This window comes from Lissotriton helveticus, chromosome 1_1, assembly GCF_964261635.1.
Source record: "Lissotriton helveticus chromosome 1_1, aLisHel1.1, whole genome shotgun sequence".
Taxonomy (NCBI): domain Eukaryota; kingdom Metazoa; phylum Chordata; class Amphibia; order Caudata; family Salamandridae; genus Lissotriton; species Lissotriton helveticus.
The window spans coordinates 27869616-27882384 of NC_136057.1; the positions used below are offsets into that span (position 1 = coordinate 27869616).

The 12769-nt window shown below is 47.5% G+C and overlaps 1 protein-coding gene across 3 annotated transcripts in view; it reads left to right on the forward strand.

The window, feature by feature from the left end:
- The window catches only part of TNKS1BP1 (tankyrase 1 binding protein 1), a 332768-nt gene that overhangs the window by 93975 nt on the left and 226024 nt on the right, over positions 1-12769 (forward strand). The gene's annotated exons all lie outside the window — the stretch shown is intronic.

Below are 12769 nucleotides of genomic sequence, written 5' to 3' on the forward strand. Positions count from 1 at the left end.
AGTCCTGAGAAGTGCCGGTACTCTCCCATCAAATGCATTGTAGCAGTCCTGAGAAGTGCTGGTACGCTCCCATTAAATGTACTGCAGCAGTCCTGAGAAGTGCAGGTACTCTCTCATTAAATGTACTGCAGCAGTCCTGAGAAGTGCAGGTACTCTCCCATTAAATGTACTGCAGCAGTCCTGAGAAGTGCAGGTACTCTCCCATTAAATGTACTGCAGCAGCGCTGAGAACTCTCCCTTTCAACTTAAAGAACTGCGGGTACCCAGTACCGAACAGTACCTGCCTATTTCAAGCACTGCAACACAGTGCTTACACTTGTCTTTCAAAAGCTACGTTTGCACAGTTATTCCCCACCAGGGCCTGCGCTTGCTGCTGTCCACTCACTGGCGTAACGAAAACTGAGGGGGGCCTCCCTGCACGGTACGTAGAGGGGCCCCCTCCGGGCTCAATCATGAGCTCTCTGGCCAGAGTGCAGGGCCGAGGGGGCCCCTTGGAGCTTGAGGCCCCCCCACACCGCGTGGGCTGCGGGGGCCTGTGTTACGCCCCTGTGTCCACTACGGAACTTGCTATTTCATTTAACGATTAAACACTCACTGTTGCTTCTGTTGGGGGGGGTTTCTAGTGACATCTTCCATAAAATGTTTCCCTGAGTCTCTTAGTGTGGTATCGGGGCCCTTGAACCCAGGGGCGGCTCCTCCATGTGGGCGGAGGAGCAACGCCCCACTGCTTTCTCGCAGTGCGGCGACGCAGAACCATAAAATGGTATTATGAATATCATTTTACGTTTCTGCTTCTCGCTCTGCGAGAAAGCAGAAGGGTTTGGTTGGGGGCGGGCAGGTGGCGGTTCTGCTGTTGTGGGCGCTGACTGCTGGTCGGCCCCAAGGCCGACCAAACCAGTCATACGCACTCTCAGTTTTTTTCATGTAGGCTGCATGCAGTCTACATGGAGAAAGCGGCCTCTTCATAGACGCCTGTGTGGTCGGCGTCCCAGCCAATCGCAACGCTGCCATTGCAGCATTGTGATTGGCTTAGTGGAGCAGACGGAGCCTGCCTGCTTCCTGGGACTGGGAGAGACGCGACACGGGACCGGACAAAGCAGGCAAGGTAGTTTTAAATTTTTTTTTAAACAAACCCCCCCTCACGACACCCTTCCCGTGTGACCCCCAACCGCGAGTCATGCCGGCCGCGACTGCTTGCACCCCAGACTTGACCTCACCCCTCCGGCCTGCCAGCTTCCACCTCTGTGGCTGTGATTCGATCAGTGATTCGTTTGACCATGGGTTTCCAACCCTTTTTTGTAATAAGAGCTACTTTTTGTTAAACAAAATGACCCCAAGCTACTAATACTGTTTGTGTTGTACTAGTGACCACGTCATACAAGATCACATTAGCGGCCACCATATGCAAGATTACCAGCATTGATCGCGCTGCGCATCGGCAGGGGTTGCCAGCAATCATGAAAAAAGAGTCTTGTCAATTTTGAATGCCTCTACATGGTTAATAGGTAACAGGCCTAGCTGCAATGCCCCTGATACCAACTTAATTATATTTGCAAAAAGTCACAGCTGCACCACATGATTTCTCACTCAAATACGAGCTTTAAATATATATTTGAAACTGAGCTATTTTTCAACAAACATCAACTTACGAGTTTTGAAAAAACACATGATTTTGTCGTGAATAAACACTCCCAGGTTCGGTGGACATATATTAATCCCACCAAGTAAAAGCTTCTAAGTGAGTAAGCCGGGCTGCACACAGGAGAGCTACTTACAGGTAGCTGCGGAGCTACTCGTTGGAGACGACTGTACTAGACTGTGTTAGCTTTGTACCCTTTTCTCTGTTGCACCCAGTGTATATACACTGTGCTTTCACACTTTTCTGCTATATTTTGGCTGTTGCCTCTGGTACCCTTCATGCACCCTCCTAGGTTGTCAGCACACTTTGGCGAAGGCTGAACTTACACCTTGACTTAATAGTCTTGTTCTAACCCTCACAGACTGATGTCCTGTCTTGTTTAACCCTCACTATGTTGCTTGAATATCAATTTACCTTGAAAAAATGAAAGACAAGAGGCTTTTGGCAAAACAGGAGCTGTCGGTTTAATTAAACGCAGCAGCCGAGAGAGCAGGCAACAGAGTCGGGGTCCAAAGTCTGTCTCAAAGCACCCTGGTTTCGTCCGCCTGTTCACGTGTTTGTCTAAGGGTTACATGTCCCCCCACCTGTGTCTGTAAATCAGTTTCTTCAGGCCTAGGTCGCAGGGCCTGCCTGACCACGTATTTCTAACTCAGTGTTGAGGGGGAGGTCATAGCAGGTGAATTCAACAATAGAGATGCAAGATTGTTATTACACATACAGATATCATGATAAAGGCTCCCTGTTTTCCGTTTTTACAGATTTTTACATATAAATACAGACAGAGAACCATTTATTTTCCTGTCTGTATTTATTTTTAAATGTGCATAAAAACAGAAATTGGGTTGTTTTTTAATGATTCTGAATGCTGTCAATCATGACTGTCAGGCCAAAAGCTGTGCGGATAGACAGACAAGGGATTAGACAAATAAAGAAACTTTAGTAGAGAGCCTTAAATAGAAGTAGATTTGCACAACCTTGATACTAAAATGTGGAAGTTTACTCATACGTGCATGGTTTATCATCTGAGTGTGTGTATATCATTGAAACCTGTCAGGTGTTCAGTCACGAGTGTACATTCACTGATTAAATAAATGCATAAATATACACACTTCAGCTTCATTTTTTCACAAAACCTAAAATAAATATGGATAAATACAGGTAAAATGAGCAAAAATTAAATCTGGATAAATACAGACGGAAATGACAAAAATATAAATTCCATACAACCAGGAGCCCTAATCATGAGGTCATCAACATTGTATTTATCAATAATAATATCAGAGTGATGTCCTGTCTCCGAACAGAGCGGTCTTGTTTTAACTCTTGCACACTGAAGTCTTGACTACTTCTAATCCTCACTGAGTGAAGTCCTGTCTCTGAATGCAGCTTGTATTGGTCTAACCCTCACATACTGAAGTATCGTCTTGTTCTAACCCTCACAGACTGAAGTCCTGTCTCCGAACAGATCTGTCTTGTTTTAACCCTCACACACTGAAGTTTTGACTTTTTCTAACTCTCACAGACCAAAGTCCTGTCTTTTTCTAACCCTCAATAAGTGAAGTCCTCTCTTGTCTTAACCCGCCCAAATTGAATCTTGTTTTGGTCTAAGCCTCACTGATTGAAGCCCTGTTTTGTTCTAAGCCTCAAAAACTGAAGTCCTGTCTATGGATGGAGCTTGTCCTGTTCTAACCCTCACAGTCTTCAGTCCTGTCTTGTTTAACCCTCACAGACCGAAGTCCTGTCTACGAATGCGACTGGTCTTGTTCTAACCCTCACAGACTGGAGCCTTGTCAACGAATGCAGCTGGTTCTGTTCTAGCCCTCACTGACTGAAGTCCAGTCTTGCTCTAACCCTCAAAGTCTGAAGTCTTGTCCTGTTCCAACCCTCAAAGTCTGAAGTCTTGTCCTGTGCTAACTGCCACTGACTGAAGCCTTGTCTTTTTCTGTTTATCACTGACTGAAGTCCAGTCTTGTTCTAACCCTCACAGACTGAAGTCCAGTCTTGTTCTAACCCTCACAGTCTGAAGTCCAGTCTTGTTCTAACCCTCACAGTCTGAAGTGTGGTCCTGTTCTAACCCTCACTGACTGAAGCCTCGTCTTTTTCTGTCTATCACTGACTGAAGTCCAGTCTCTGAGCACAGCTGCTCTTATTCTAACCCTCACAGACTGAAGTCCATTCCTTGTCTGGGGTTGGTCTTGCTCTGGACCGGAGACCCGTCTTTGCGCAGAGCCAGCTTGGTTCTATTCTGTCCATTCATTTCCCATTTTGGTGATTATTGTTGCAGCTGTTCAAATAATTCCACCAAACTTGCTGAATTTCAATACCAACCTGTGGCCGGGAGCAGTGCTTGATTTGTAAAAAAAGAAGTGCCAGGGCTCTCGGCAGGAGGCCACTGCAAAAACCATTGCCGCTGCCAGCGCTGCCAATGACAGCAACAAAACAACTACTAACCCTCACACTTGTATAAGTGACAATTCTGACTATTTCAGGCCCCCAAAGCTATAAAAATGGTTTGGACCGCAGGTAATAATGTATGCTAATAATGTATATTGAATTCATGATTGGCTGTTGTTGTGGTCATCTCTAAATTAGCCAGACAGCTCCACCTTGTGGCCAACTGACAAAAGCGCTGTTGTTGAGAATTAAGTGCTGGTGCCCACCACTGGAAACCACCAGCTCAAATTAAGAACTGGCTGAGAACCAAACTTCTCCGAAGCTTGGTCTCACAGGTGTGGCTTCTTACCTCGTGGCTGAGGAAGGGGACAGGCATGCAGGCCGCTGCACTGACCATGTATGTCAGTCTCCGGGGGGGATGGATGAGGAGCCATAGCTGAGCTTAGGACCTGATATTAAGGGAACAGGCACAGTAAGACGCCATAATGTTGCACATAAAAGGCCTGTGCCCTGTCAGTTATAGAACTAATTACACACAGAAAAAGGTAAGGCAAAACACAACAAAAATTTGGCAATCTTAGCATCTTAAGTTCCAGATGCAAGTCTAAAAGTTAAATTGATGTCTAGGATCATTACCGCTGAGGTTAGGTAGCACCGCAATGACACCACTTGGACTTATTTAAGGCAAAAGGCCAGAACATGGCTTATTTTTTCAGTGACTGGGAAGCTCTCCGGCAGACAGATTTGTCTTTTGCCCATAGTACAGAAAAAGCTTGAACTGTTCCTGCCTAGGAAATGTAATCAATCAATCAATCAATCAATCGACTTAGATTTGAAGATTGCGGCTAATCACCCACAAGGGTATACAGGCACTGGGTTCAAGCTGGGATCAGTCGAAGAATCAGGTCGGGAATCCCTTTCTGAATTTGGTGGGAGAGGGAGATGTTAGGAGGTGCAGGGGAAGGTCGTTCCAGGACTTGCCGGCGAGGGAGTTGGAGAGCAGGTGTCTGGAAGGTTGGTGGAAGTTCAGTCTGTTGCTGATGTATGTTAGTCCTTGGTCTTGGAGGGACTTGTAGGCGTGTGTCAGCATCTGGAATTGGCATCTCTTCTGGATAGGGAGCCAGCGGAGGTTCCTGAGGGGGGGTGCAATGTGGGTCCCTTTGGGGAGGCTAAGGAAGAGTCTGGTGGCTGTGTTCTGTATCGTCTGGAGTCTCTTTAGGAGTTGGGTGGTGACACCTACGTAGAGTGTGTTGCCGTAGTCCAGTAAGCAGGTAATCAGGGCTGTAAAGTCAGCTGTTCATTCTTGACTGTGTTACTCCATAAGTCGCGATCTCAGTCTCTTGGAAACATTCACACTGGGCAGACGCCCCAACCTCCTGGCTTCACCTTCAAGGAACAGTAGGATGTCAGTTAAGCTCGCAAGATAAATGATACCTGTTCGGTCTCTGGTGTGAACGTACACCGCCCCTACAAGCTGTCCTAAGGTGCCTCTACAAGGTCCCTAAATAGAGCTGTTGTCGTATCCCACCCTACGCAACGCTGAGCTTGGGTCAGAATCTCAGCCGAGGTTCTCAGGAGGCACCATGCTTCCCAGAGAGTGGAATAGCCTGGTGTGGGGTGAGGGAGTTGGGGGCGCATGGTGGTAGTATCCTTCCACCAACCATCCAGAAACCTCGGCTCCGCCTCCCTCTCCCTCGCACAGACACCGTGCATCTGCCACAGCAGAGGGCGCTCCTTCGCCGGCAAGTCCTGGAGCGGCCTCCCTCTCCACCTCCCAACATCACCCTCGGTGACGGACTTCAGGAAGAGACTCAAGACCTGGCTGTTCGACTAGGCCCAACAACCCAGCACCTGGATACACTCAGGGTGATAAGCCGAGCTTTACAAGTACTGATTAAATGATTATTAGGAGGACACAGTATGGATACTGGGATCCGGGCAAGGTCCTCCCGGTGCTATGCACTGCGAGGCCTGCACTCAGCGTCCTTCGGAAAGGGCTGACACTGGAATCATTAGCATATTATTAGGTATCAGTGCTTTATCTGTATAATCAATAGCAGGGTGACCACACGTAGGGGTCGATACATCAGAAGCACTGCATCCAAAGGGCCACCACTGAATATCCAATGCATTACATTCAAGCCGCAGCATCAGGGTTCAGTGACGGTTAATGAATTACTTTAAGTTAAATTCATTACAGCTGGGTTTAGGTTCAGCATCATGCTAAGGTTACTTACTACATTTATTTTAATTGGACGTAATGGAAGGTATGGGATATAATGAACTTTAAGGTCAAATAAAGCATACCCGTAAGTTAAAAATATTAGTATTAGCTTAGGTTAGGGTTATTTATATACTTTTCAATTAGGGTTTGGGTTAGAAATAAGATTCATTTAAAGACATTTACTAAATGTCATTTATTTGTATTTATGGTTAGCATTAAAGTTATATTAAAGTTTCTCAATTTAACAAAATTTAAGTCAATTTTAATTCAATTTACCTGAAAGTTTGGTTAGACACAGCATTCGGGTTGGGTACGGAGAAACAAGGTTAAACTTTATTATTTTATTTGGAGCTGGCATGAGGGATAAGTTAAGGATATGTTTTAATGAAATTACACTTAATTGAATAGTATATCTTTTAGTGTAATATGATTTAATTAATTGTACTAAAATATAGGTTATGAATTGTGTTCGTCCAGGGTAAGATTACTGATTCAGTTACAAGTAATTACTTCTGTGTAAGTGGTAGTAAAAGGATTTCTGTTAGGGGTAATGTAAATGGAGGATGTAGGTAGTAGTAAACTACATTTAATACATATCGCGTTGAAATAGCGGCAGCCATTGTACACTGGGGGTTAATCTCCTCTGTAGGATGCTGCTCCTACCGGATGTATGACGGTACAGTGCGTGCTTTTACATCGCGTACCGTTACCACGCAGGTTTTACAACGCAAGTCGTTACAACGACTTGCGTTGGGGGGCGCTGGATAGTGAATAGTTTAATTTACTATTCCAACTCCAGTCCCCGTGGATAGTAGGGAAGGTGTTGGATAGTAAATTAAACTATTCCCTATCCTACAGCGCCCTCCAGCACAAGTCGTTGTAACGACTTGCGTTGTAAAACCTGGGTGGTAATGGTACCGCGTTGTAAAAGGTTCGCCTTAAAGGATGTTTTCCGCTACTACCAGAAGACCTGCCAGGGTGTAGTCAGGTCAAACACTGCATCCTATAAGCCCATTTTCAGGAGTTGGGCACATGCGCGTAAACAGTACACTACACTCCCTTCGCCCAGGAAGTCCCCGGGTACCTGGTCTGTATGGCCGAGAAGCGTAGAAGCTCTTAGGGTCAAGAGTCTGATCTCACTCTACAGAGCCTGAAAGTGGGAGGAGTCACAGGGAAGGTTCATTGGCAGGAAGAACAAGTGGTCAAGGTGCAAGGTACACGCTTCCATCTGTTGCACCTGGCTCCACAGAGCTCCAGGGTTACTAGGGCTGGGATGGTTAGTGTTGTAAAGCCAGCTCGCGTGCCATCAAGACTACAAAGCAGGTGCCGGCGAGTCAAAGGCGTTGCGACTCCTCTAGGCCACACGGGTCGAAGAAGGTGTAACTCGGGCTACTCCAACGAGGAGCCCGTGAGCTGCCGGCAGCTCGCCAGCTACCTGCCATCGCCTCTCTTGTGTGCAGCCTTGACTACTAAATTAGAAGCTTTTGATTGGTTGAATTAATATACGTATACCTACATTGAAAAGTGCATATTTTCAGATATGATAAGCTGTTGATTGGACACATTTACAGCTGATATTTAAGGGATAAATCATGCAGCATTGGAGATAAATGACTAATATTACCTTTTGTTTACATTACTGCCGGCAGCCATGCCCGAAGCATTGAGGGGAACGCGTATGACAAGCTACATATAGTGGCACTAACGTAATCTTGTCCGTTGTGGTCACTATAGGAGTACTTATAATATTTGCAGATCCAAATGATTTTCACTGAACATAAGTAGCTCTTATTACAGAAAAGGTTGGAAACCCCTGGTGTAACTTCTGTGTACCTGGGCGTGGCAGGATGTTGAAAGAGAGTTTGCAGCTGTGCAGAAGCCCCCTCCCTCCCCCATGGATGCTAAACTGAAGCTGCTCCCCCTCTCTATTTGTTGAAAGACCTGATTTTTAAAGTCCTCACAGAACCCTACCCTTGGTTGCAGCCTGCTGCTCCTCCTTGCATTGGAAAAGAGACAGAGGGTTGCATGTGTTTGTACCGGGGAACATCCTTTACAACGAAACTTTTACAACGCACTACCATTACGACGCAACTTTTACAACGCAAGTTATTACAACGCATTGCGCTGGTGGGCGCTCAAGGATAGGGAATAGTTTGATTACTATCCAACACCTTCCCTACTATCCACGGGGACTGGAGTTGGAATAGTAAATTAAACTATTCACAATCCAGCGCCCCCCAACGCAAGTCGTTGTAACGACTTGTGTTGTAAAACCTGAGTCGTAATGGCATGCGTTGTAAAAGCATGCGTTGAAACGTCATACATCCGTTTGTACCTCCCAGAATGGGAGGAGAGGTTATATTCCAGGGCCAGGATTCAGGCTGCTTCATCACCCAGAAAGCATTTTGTGGAAGCAAAACAGGTCGAATAAGCACATTCCGTTGAATGTTCAGACCAGAGTCACAAGGCTTAGATATCTCCAATCAAAAACTCATGATATTGGGTGGATGGACATTAGAGGAAAAGCTACTGTCATTCCTGACACTAGCACCCTTTCATGCTTTCTCAAGTGAGATCCTTCTGGCCTGGCAGAGAATGGCACAGTCTGGGCTGTGGCTGTAATCTTGTCTGGGACGTTGTTGTACTGCATCATTAGAGACTGGGCAGTGGCCGCCATCTTCTTTGAAAAGGTATTACCCTGCATCATTAGAGACTGGGCAGTGGCCGCCATCTTGTTTGAAAAGGTATTACCCTGCATCATTAGAGACTGGGCAGTGGCCGCCATCTTGTTTGAAAAGGTATTACCCTGCATCATTAGAGACTGGGCAGTGGCCGCCATCTTGTTTGAAACGGTATTACCATGCATCATTAGAGACTGGGCAGTGGCCGCCATCTTGTTTGAAAAGGTATTACCCTGCATCATTAGAGACTGGGCAGTGGCCGCCATCTTGTTTGAAAAGGTATTACCCTGCATCATTAGAGACTGGGCAGTGGCCGCCATCTTGTTTGAAAAGGTATTACCCTGCATCATTAGAGACTGGGCAGTGGCCGCCATCTTGTTTGAAAAGGTATTACCCTGCATCATTAGAGACTGGGCAGTGGCCGCCATCTTGTTTGAAACGGTATTACCATGCATCATTAGAGACTGGGCAGTGGCCGCCTGTGAGAAGTTGGCCTGATAGGTGATGTTTCCAATTCTGGAACCACCTATTATCAGACCAAACAATCCCTTATGGTGTCTGGTTGTAAGTCAACCTTATTAGACAAGCTATCCTAGGGGTAGCATGGACTAAGCAGCCTAAAGGCTTAACTTAAGAGGTCGTGTTAAGCGAGCTGTTTTACCACATACAATCCTGTAATATCAAATGAAAGGACACCACACAAGTATATATTATAAAAATATATGTGTTTATTACTAAAAACAATCCCCAGTATTCTTTATGAATAAAGGGGCACAAGCGTTAAATCAAAAGCACTGTTTAAACATACAAGTTGCACAATTATGGATGAGGGCGGGTGGCCACTCAAACCATATACTAAACAAGTGGTATAAGAGATACCAATCGAGCAGTGGTTAGGCCTAGGGCCTAGGGAATCGCTGGGAGCAGTCAGGACAAGCAATGCTGAAGTCGGGAATGGCCCTCGGGATTCGGGAGATGTGCGGAAAGCGCATGCATGCACCAATGTTAACCAATGGTGCGTAAAAGTTATAAAGTTAAAGTTTAAGGACACTTCCGCTGGACCTAGAGGAACAAAACTTAACACACAGACCCTAGAGATGTGCACCAGTGTGGGAACACCGGCGGAGCAAAGTTACCTCACCCACAGGAAGTGGGTGCACAGGGTCGAAGTGGCGTCGGGTTTTGACATGCAGGCTCTTGGTGCTTGAAGCTGAAAGGGCTGCAGGCAGGTTGAAGATGAAGTGTCCGGTGGAGTCCAAGGGTGGACTCAAGTCGAAGGGTACCTGAAAGCAGAGGGGACAGAGTCTGGGTCACTCAGCAGTGACCAGGGTGGAACCAGGACGGAACCAGGCAATGTCGGGCGCAATCAGGTGGTCGTCGAGGAGCTTCTCTCCGCTGTCACGTGGGCTCTGGGGCATCTGCGACGTCCAGGAGCAGGTCACGATCTGTCCCACGCAGGCTCTCACCGTCGGCGCTGTCGGCTTCAAGTTTGGAGCAAACAACACTTGGCAAGAGCAATCCACGCGGAACCGGGAGATTGCTTCTCACTCGAACCAGGAAGGTCAGAGTGGGGGCTCCTTTTCAGGGGAGCTAGTGCGGATCTGGAGCAACCAGATTCACGAGTCTTCTTTGTAGTTTCGTCGGCACAGGGACCACTAGCCGGCTGGCAAGTGACCGGGCCAATGCGTTGAGCCAAATGGAGCAGAAGGGCCCCACGCAGCACTCGTCGAGTGTGGAGGGCTGAACTTCGGCTCAAGAATAGCTCAGGGTGGGGGCTTCTCAAACCCCGGTGCACAGCTTCGAGGGTCACTCGTGGGCTGCACGGTCAGCGTCTCGTGGTCAATTCAAGATGGCGTGCCCCACGCTTCCGGTCGCCTCCACGGGTCTCAGCTCTGCAGGGACTGTGGATCGGGCTGTTGGAAGGCAGGCAAGCTTGATCTCGTCGATCTCAGTCGCTCGAGTTCCGGCGGGAACTGCAACTAAGTAGACGTCGAGGGCTGGATGGTGCCTGCTGCTGCAGGGTGGTCACTCCTTGACCACAAGGGAGATTCTTCGGGCTTCCACGTTGAGATGGAGGTCCAAGGGTCCAGAGTTTCGTTTCTAATGTTTCTTCCAGGAAATCTGATGTGCATTGGCACTGCTCCCACTCTTATTCGAATCTGGGGGGCGTGATTACCTGCTAGGTCCCCCCCTATGGGTGGGACCCAGGAAGTGGGTGGATACACCCCCTTCCTTTGATCCAGGCCGCCCTGGCACGAGGGCTGGAGTGCCCCAGAACCGGTTTGGCCGGATTATGCAAGGGGCAGCCTTGTGCGCCCCAAGCAGTGTCTGGTTTCTTTCAAACCTCCCTGCTACAATCCACTATCTCCTGTCTGGAGGGCGGTGACACCCTCCTGTGACAGGAAACCCTTTGTCCAGGCCCCATTTGGCCGAGTTTCGGTCAGCTGCAGTGGTCCAGACATTTGTCTGTGGCAGAGGCATCCATTTTGTGGATCTAAGGTCTTTGGAGAAATTAACCGCATTTAAGTAAAGCAACATGTCTTACCCCTCTAGAGGGGTGGAATGCTATCCCCGTCGCCAGAACTGGCGAGGGGATAGTATTCCAAATCATATGACACCTTACACGACATGTTTTGATAAAGCCAAACCAAAGTTGCTATATAACCGCGAGGATTATAAGGCACTTAAGAGTATATGGTATGGCATTATCCTGAAACAGCTTAGGGAGTGGTTCCCGACAGCTGCAGACAGGCTCAGCTCATGCTAGAGCTCCATCTCACATGAAACCACGCACTCTGCCTCCAGGATTGATGAGGCCTTCCATAGGAGTGGCTCACAGGTTAATATGTGTCCAGATATAGGTTTAGATATAGGTATACTATATCTAAGCAAGGGGGGATTACACCACCTCACCCCAGCTGAGTGATCAGCCAGTTGTGTCAATTTAAGAACCAGCCAGGGGTGGCAAAAGATATGCTGCAGCCCCTGGTAGGCCTTGGTGGCCCCTATGCCTTGGGCACCTATAGTGCATTATACAGGGGCTGACAAGGAGTCCATTTCCAATTGTGGTATGTACCTAGGGTACATGGAATCCATTTTACAGAGAGAGCAGATGGCCTGGGGCCCTGATTAGCAGGGAACCAGGTCAACTAAGTCAAAAAACCAGCTAAACACAGGCAAAAAATCTGGGGTAACCATAGTCAGGTAGCCACCTTCCTACACCGCCATCTTGTTTGAAAAGGTATTACCCTGCATCATTAGAGACTGGGCAGTGGCCGCCATCTTGTTTGAAAAGGTATTACCCTGCATCATTAGAGACTGGGCAGTGGCCGCCATCTTGTTTGAAACGGTATTACCATGCATCATTAGAGACTGGGCAGTGGCCGCCATCTTGTTGGTATTACCCTGCATCATTAGAGACTGGGCAGTGGCCGCAATCTTGTTTGAAAAGGTATTACCATGCATCATTAGAGACTGGGCAGTGGCCGCCATCTTGTTTGAAAAGTTATTGCCCTGTCATGGGCTGTAGGTCTCAGCCATTGATCGCCATCTCTTAGAACTCGTACCAGTGCTTAATTTGTTGTAAAACAAGTGCCGGGGCCCTCGTGAGGACGCCAGTGCAGCTTGCACCACCCATTGCCTGCACCACCCATGACCGCCACAACTACCATCAATCCCTGCAGTGGGACAATTCAGACTACTCCAGACCCCCAAAGCTATACGAATGGCTTGGGCGGCAGGTATTAGTCATTTTTAATGTATACTGAATTAATGAACGACTGTAGTTGTGCTCATCTCTAAATTAGTCAAACAGCGCTACCATGTGGTAGA